This window comes from Rhinopithecus bieti, unplaced genomic scaffold (genome assembly GCF_001698545.2).
Source record: "Rhinopithecus bieti isolate Rb0 unplaced genomic scaffold, ASM169854v2 scaffold_83527, whole genome shotgun sequence".
In the NCBI taxonomy this organism is placed as follows: domain Eukaryota; kingdom Metazoa; phylum Chordata; class Mammalia; order Primates; family Cercopithecidae; genus Rhinopithecus; species Rhinopithecus bieti.
The window spans coordinates 1,218,094-1,224,891 of NW_016837625.1; the positions used below are offsets into that span (position 1 = coordinate 1,218,094).

Sequence of the window (6,798 nt, forward strand, 5' to 3'; positions counted from 1 at the left end):
ATGGAAAATGAAGGGAGAGTGTGGTGTATTTAAAAACATGTGTATACATAGATACACAATTTATTAAAACTTTAGACAAGACGTTTTCTTCCTGGGAGTGGAGAGTCACCAGGGCGGGAAGTCCGCTGCAGGGATGAACAAAAGCATGGCTGCGCGATAGTATTATCTTTGCAGCAGCAGCAGCAGCGCCCTGACGGAGGGTTGCGGCGACTGTCTAGTCTATCACACCGCATTTCTGGTAGTGACAACCTCCGTTATTCTGTCAGCTCAGCCTACTAAGTGGTTCCCTGCGTTCTGACTGGTCACCTTGTCTCCGTTAAACGGGGAGGAGAAAAGATAAAGGTGAATTGAGCCAAGTGGGATACAAGGAGATTCCTCCGCTTTGGGACCGGCGTCGCCCCATCCTCTGGGAAGTGTTGAGCGGGGAGAATTCAAGGACCGTACTTAACCCAGAAAACACTAAGTCCTCTGAATTAGCTGCTACGCCTGGGGAAGGCAGAAAAGTCTTAATCGTCCCTTCCCAACAGGGACCAAGAAAGACCAGTTAGAGCGAGCCTGGCCGGATCACGCGAGCCCCGGACCCCTCCGATCCTTCAGAGCCCGCGCCGGGCAGACTAGAGGTCAAGTCAACAGGCTCGACCACAGGGCAGCCCTCCCACTCTCCCGTGCGGTCCGCAGCTCGGGTTCGGAACAACCACCGCTAACACTGCAAGGCTGTAAGTCTGGGAGGGGGCGGGTCCTGAAGGGGGAGGGAAAAGGGGCGGGGCAGAAGAGCCGAGGAGTATGTCGGGAGGTGTAGTTCCACGAGTCCCAACAGCAAAGCTGTCCCGGCCCAGCTAATAGATTGGAACTACTACTCCCAGGAGTCTGCGCGCCCTACCGGAGCGTCCATGCGCAGTGGGAGCCACTTTGTATCCTATCAGGCGAGGAGAGGGTGATGTCACCTGCGAGTTAGTAACCTACGAGCGGCTGTGAAGGAAACTGTTTAACCGGATCCCATTGTACCCAGAGTGCAGAGCCGCCTTTCCAGCATGCAGGGGCTGCTCAGGTAAGGGGGACGCGCCTCCTTGCCCGCCGCACTCATTCATTAAGTGGCACCGCTCAGTGGTGCGGGGGTGGGCGTGCTTCCGTGGGCCGGGCGCTGAGTTCGCGGCGCGCCCTCCCGCTGGCTCCCCGGAGCTCCCGGGCCGGTAGGTAAATATTAAACCCGTCCTTCAGGTTGGGTCTGGGTGGGAACGGGACCGAGACAGCTCTCGGCTGCCTAGCTGGGGGTGGGAAAATGGCTGCAGCGCAACGCAAACCGTGGCAGCAGGGAGGAAGACGCCCCCAAGGACGGGGTCCCTCCCTTCTTTCTTTCTAAGGCGCCCGGCTGGCCGGGGAGCCGGCGGGGTAACACTCGCTGCCTTGCTGCAGGCTCCCCGGGGCTGGGGCCGCGGGTACTGCAGCGGCGTCCGGGAGCTCCCGGCCCGGGGGCTTCGAGAGGGAGAACCCCGAGGCAGGCTTGGTGGACACGGCGGTGGCGACAGGGAAGGAGGGACTCGTGTACTCGTTCGCGTCCGAGCAGAGCCCCCAGTACCCCTGGCACCCTCACTTCCAGTCCCATTCGAAAGGGACGGAGCGCCTGTAATTCAGACTAAGTTGGACCTAAATGTTTCAAAACAGAGAGAAGGGCGATCGGGCTTTGCGGAGGGAGAGCGGGGTGTTGGCGGCCGGGGAAGCTGCGCCGCCTGCGAATCCGGTTGTGAGGCACTGCAGAGGGCTCCTGCCGCCCGTCCCTTTCGAGAGGGCGCATCTCAGTCTCCACGGTCCCTTGGCATAGAGCACCTGGGCTGGGGCGAAGCGCCTGCCCTGAAGCCCTGGGCCAGGAGGTGGTGGCGCGGGGGTGGGGGTGTCGGATAATCTAATGATTAGGCTGGCTGTGGAGCAGAAGGGCTGGATAATCGGGTTTACCCAGCTGGTGCTGAAAGCCAACTGCTCGTGATCGGCTTGCCCTTTGACTGGAGATGTGCACGAGGCCCAGAGCTCTCAGTCCTCTGGATGTTCTTTCCCTTTCCCTAGTACCTTCATTTGTTCGTTTACTCATTCATCAAACCCTGCTAAGGTCTCAAGTTGTTCACGGCCTGGCTTTGCGGAGCTACCTCTCGCCCCATAACATATTTAGTGATGCCTGAACTCCGTTTCCCTCTCCTTTATCTCCACTTTCTGGAGGGCATCAAGAGCAAATGCCACCCGTGACCGTTTTTGCTCTCGTAGAGCTGGTAGTTTCTTGAGATTCGAGCAGGACCTAGTGAATTGAAGCGGAGTTGCCTGCAAGATGAATCCCGTTGCCATGGCGACTCCTGCCTTCGGAATCTTAGCTGCTGCCACTGCTGTTTCGATTCGATGTGGCTCTGCGGGCAGCTGGGAGGGAGTGGCTAGTGGGTGTGGTCAAACGCTTGCCCTGGCCCAGCTGCTCTCTCTTCCTCGCCCCTTTCACAGCCTGGGACTCTCTCCTTTCTCTCCTAAATAGCTTGCACACAGTTCTAGACCCCTTTCCCTTCCCCGTGCCACACCTCAGCACACCACCTCCCTCCCTGAAACTAATTGTTTGGCGCCTTTTTCCTGAGGCAAACTCTGAAAATTATAATTTGAAAATCTCTTCCCCTTTCGGGCTAGCCGCATCATTTCCCCAATAAGGTAGTTTATGGTGTTGGAGGCAGCTTTGTCATGAAAGGCGCCCTTCCCTGTTCTGCATAAAGAGAGTTCCCTGGTCACCAGTAAAGGCTCTCAATTTGCTCTAGGTGCAGCTGATTGGAAGTGATTAGGGACAATTAATAACGGTTGGAAGTCACTGCAGTCCCTTGTGGTTCTCATAAAATCTAAAGCCAGGCTAGAGGGTGCAGGTCCTTGAGGGCGAAGCATGCAGGGCCATAACCAGGAGCCTTGGGTCCTACTCTGGCTCTGTCAGTCACTAGCTACTCCACGCTGGGGTTAACCCTTGACTTCTGGACCTCAGTTTTCTCTTTGGTAATGTAGGGAAAGGCTATAGAGCGTTTCCTAACGTTAATTCTAGGTGCAATAGCCTATGATTCTAAGATAGACTTGGTCATTGTCCTTTTTCTTCCGCCTTTCTCCCCCTCAAAGTTATCTGAAGTTCAGGGTTTAAACCTAGCTTCTGATACTGTGCCATCGGGTTATATGGGCAAGGCAGCTATGTGACTATTTGTAATACTGTTTATACTACTACTACTATTATTCCAGTATCTGGACCCTTCTAGTTATACTTTAGTATTATAAATAATGGTTTAGGTTTTGCCTTTTTATAGATTCCTAATGAGTGCAGTTATTTTTAATTGCATTAAGTGTAATTGACTTATGCAAATATTTTGTTTCCCCTCTGCTTGCATTTTATACCAATGTGCATTATCACAGATGTTGCAATTCGGGGGGAAGGTGTGTATGTGAGAGTGTCTGTGCATGTGTATCTGTAGTCAGGTAAATGCTTGGGATTGCTGTGTGCTTGGTGGTTGACACTATCTTATTTTAAGTAGGTAGCTACATCCCCATGAGGAAACAGGATCAGAAGTTGTCACTTTTTTTTTCCTGGAACTTATCATTAAATGAAAATTTCCTTCATTCTTCTGCTTGTCTACCCTACTAGATTATAAGCTCCTTGAGGTAGGGTCTTTGTTTTGTCCTTTTCTATCTCCCCAGCATGTTTAGAGCAGTTCGTTGATCTGTAGGTCTTTAATAAATATTTGTTAAATGAATATTAACTAGCAGAACTATGATTGGCGATCCAAGGTGTGTATTATTTCCACTGATAGTTCTGTCATCTGTGGTAATATTCATTCCTCTTACCTTTCTATCAAGCAGTTTCATTTAATCATAAACCAAAACTTGTCGGCATAAAAGGCCTTCTGTGCATTCGAAATAGACATATTTCCTAATTATTTGCTTTTAGAATACATTCACTCACATAGACTGTTTCTTTCTAGTTACAATTTCTTATTACCCTTGAACCAGGCATTTCTAGATTTCTCTCAGTTGCACTATCCTTGGCCCAGATAATCTTCCCAGGAGGTGTATGACACGTGATTAGGGAGAGGCACCAAGAGAAAGATACCTAGAAGTTTTTGCCAGGCCACCAGTGTCTCCCAGCTCTTCTGGGAGACAATAGTCCTCTCCCCTGAGGTGGAGCCGTTCTGTAAACAGGATCAGTTGTTTCAGGCTGGTTGATGTGAAAGAAATGGCAAAGAACATTTGCCTAATATTTGTAACGTGTTACCATCCAGTAGTCGGATTCTGTGGGTTTTCAGGAGCATAAATTAGTAAATTAGTGAGGAGGTGTGATAATGAAGAGGGTGTGGTCGGTCACATCCTTGGGTGGTGCTTACAGGAGCTCCATGAGTAGGTGCTAAGGAATTTGAATCCTGGTTTTCTTGTTTTGTGGACATGTTCTGCGTGTTAAGGGGTGTGTGTGTGTGTGTGTGTGTGTGTGTGTGTGTGTGTGTGGTTTTGAGCTACTTTGTTTAAAAGGCTGCTTTTAGTGTTGGCACTATGGTCCTTAAAACAAATAAGGTGTTTACAAACAAAACAGTTCTGATTGAAAGTGTTTCATTTTGTAAATATTTGGGAGATGGCATAAAGAGAAGCTTGAGGTCTTCTGTGAAAACACTTTAAAGTTGGAGCTGTTGGACCAGAGGAAACATGCTTTTCCAACAAAGCTTGGTACCCTTGAGTGCCTTAGGTGTTTGGTTCAGGAAATAATCACAGAGCTTGTAACTGCTGTGGGGCCCTGCCTGGCTTCAAGCCCTGCTCTGGTATTTCCAGTGTTAAGTCTATCCTTATATTGCCCGAAACAAAGCAAGGTGTCCAACGTGGGTTAGCAAACTTGTTTTCTCTCTAGAGGGGACACCAGTCAAAATGAAAGTTCTATATTCTGTTGTGATTTTTTTCTCTTTGGATGAGGAATATGGTGACTTATTTTGGTATTACAATTTCTAACTTGGTGATAGAGGTAATCTTCTAAATGAATACCTATCTTAAATATGCACAGCATCTGTTGTAGTGGTTTCAAGACCTCAAAGTTTAGAGGAAATTGATTGCACAGGTACTACTTAAGAAATTGGTACTGAGAGCATTTTCTGTATTTCTGTATGTGGCTTGGAGGTAATGTCTGGTTGACAGATCGGGCTAGGGTGGATGATACCCCTCTTGAAGATTCATTCACTTAGCAAGTGTACTGTCTTTTATGTAGATTGTATTATTTAGAGTGGCTGAGGCTGCTGATAGAGACCAGCGTTGAAGCGTGGATCTGAATCATACCCCCTTTCTCTGAGCTGTCACCTTGTTTGTAGCCCCACTGAAACAGGGACAGACGAGCATGAGATTCAAGTTGATTTTAGTGACCTGTATTTCACTCCAGCAGATGTTTTTGTTTTTTGTTTTTTCCAGAAATAAAAGGTTACCTTTTAATTTTTTAGTATCCTTTCCACTGTTCCAGGAGCAGGGGGAGAACAGAGCATTTCGGGGAGAGTTAGCATTCATAGTTCACAAGTTTGCATACATAGAACATGTGTCTAAAAATGAACTGAATGTGAAGTCCTAGAAGCACAGCAACAAGTGTACAGAGCCTTCCCCATCACTCCCAATTAATCTGGGGTTGCCAAATACACCTTCAGCTTTGGGGAGCTTGTTTTCCTCATTGATGTTTAAGTGTCCCTGGTTTTTACTCTGTGACTTTCTGCAGTAATGGCTGTCCACGTCTGCAATGTGCATCCCTCTGAGTGTCTGGATTCTCTTGTGCTTTCATATCTAGCTCAGATGCCACAGCTTCCAGGAAGCTTTCCCTGCCCTTCCTCCTTAACGCACTTAGCCTGACCACACACCACTTACAGCTAATTTGATACTGATATTGTATGTGAGGTGCCTACCTCATGCCAAGCCCTTTCTAATACTTTCCATGGGCTATGTTATTGACTCCACAAAATTATACAAGATAGATACTTTTATTGCCATGTTCTAGTTGAGGAAACTGAGGCACAGAGAAGTTAAAGAACTTGCCCAGCTTAGGCCACACAGCCTGTAAGTGGCAGACCAGGTTAGGGACCCAAGCAGTCTAGTTCTTTATACATCCTGATGTTGTCTGGTTTCTGACTTTCTGGCATGTTATTCTTTTCTCTGCAACTGGAGTTGGGGGAATCACAGCTTCCTTTGAGTCTCTTAATTCTCAGACAGTGCTGGGTCAGTAAGTCCTGGGTTAATTGAGAGTACAATGACTTCTTCATGTCATGGGTTCTTACAGCCTGATTTTCTGAAACAGAAAATGTTGCATGAGATTAAAAATGTTGCTTTTGAGTATTTAAATGATAAAACTTTGGAGCTCTCTTTTGCTGTGCAAACGATAGACAAATTATTTGAAAAAGGAAATGCTCTTATATTACAGCTCTAAATCTATTTGGAGCCTGTCCAGCATTAGACCCTATTTGTTACGTGAGATAACTTTTCACTGGGTTGAATCCCTCATCTGATAAAAGATCTTCTCACCCAAAACAGGGCCACAGAAGCCTGCATTGAGAGTTAAGAGGGCCCATAATTTCTCAGCTTCCCTCTTCCCTGTAGTCTTTTAACATAAATTGTGAAAGCTCTTTTGAAAAGAAAATAATGAACACTTGAGCAGTAGTCAAACATGTAATCTAATATTGGATAGCCTTAGATATTAAAATAAACCTTTTTCCCCCCACCTCAGAAGAGATACTTTTATTTATTTTTACAGTGGAGCAAATTTGGTGCCAAATAAACAATTTATGTTAAAAG

The 6,798-nt window shown here is 47.5% G+C and overlaps 1 protein-coding gene across 1 annotated transcript in view; it reads left to right on the top strand.

Moving 5' to 3' along the window:
• Positions 1-890: 890 nt before the first annotated feature.
• The window catches only part of DAAM1 (dishevelled associated activator of morphogenesis 1), a 185,936-nt gene continuing 180,028 nt past the window's right edge, over positions 891-6,798 (top strand). The window contains 1 exon segment of the mRNA XM_017865861.1: positions 891-1,048. The gene's annotated coding sequence lies outside the window, so the exon portion shown is untranslated.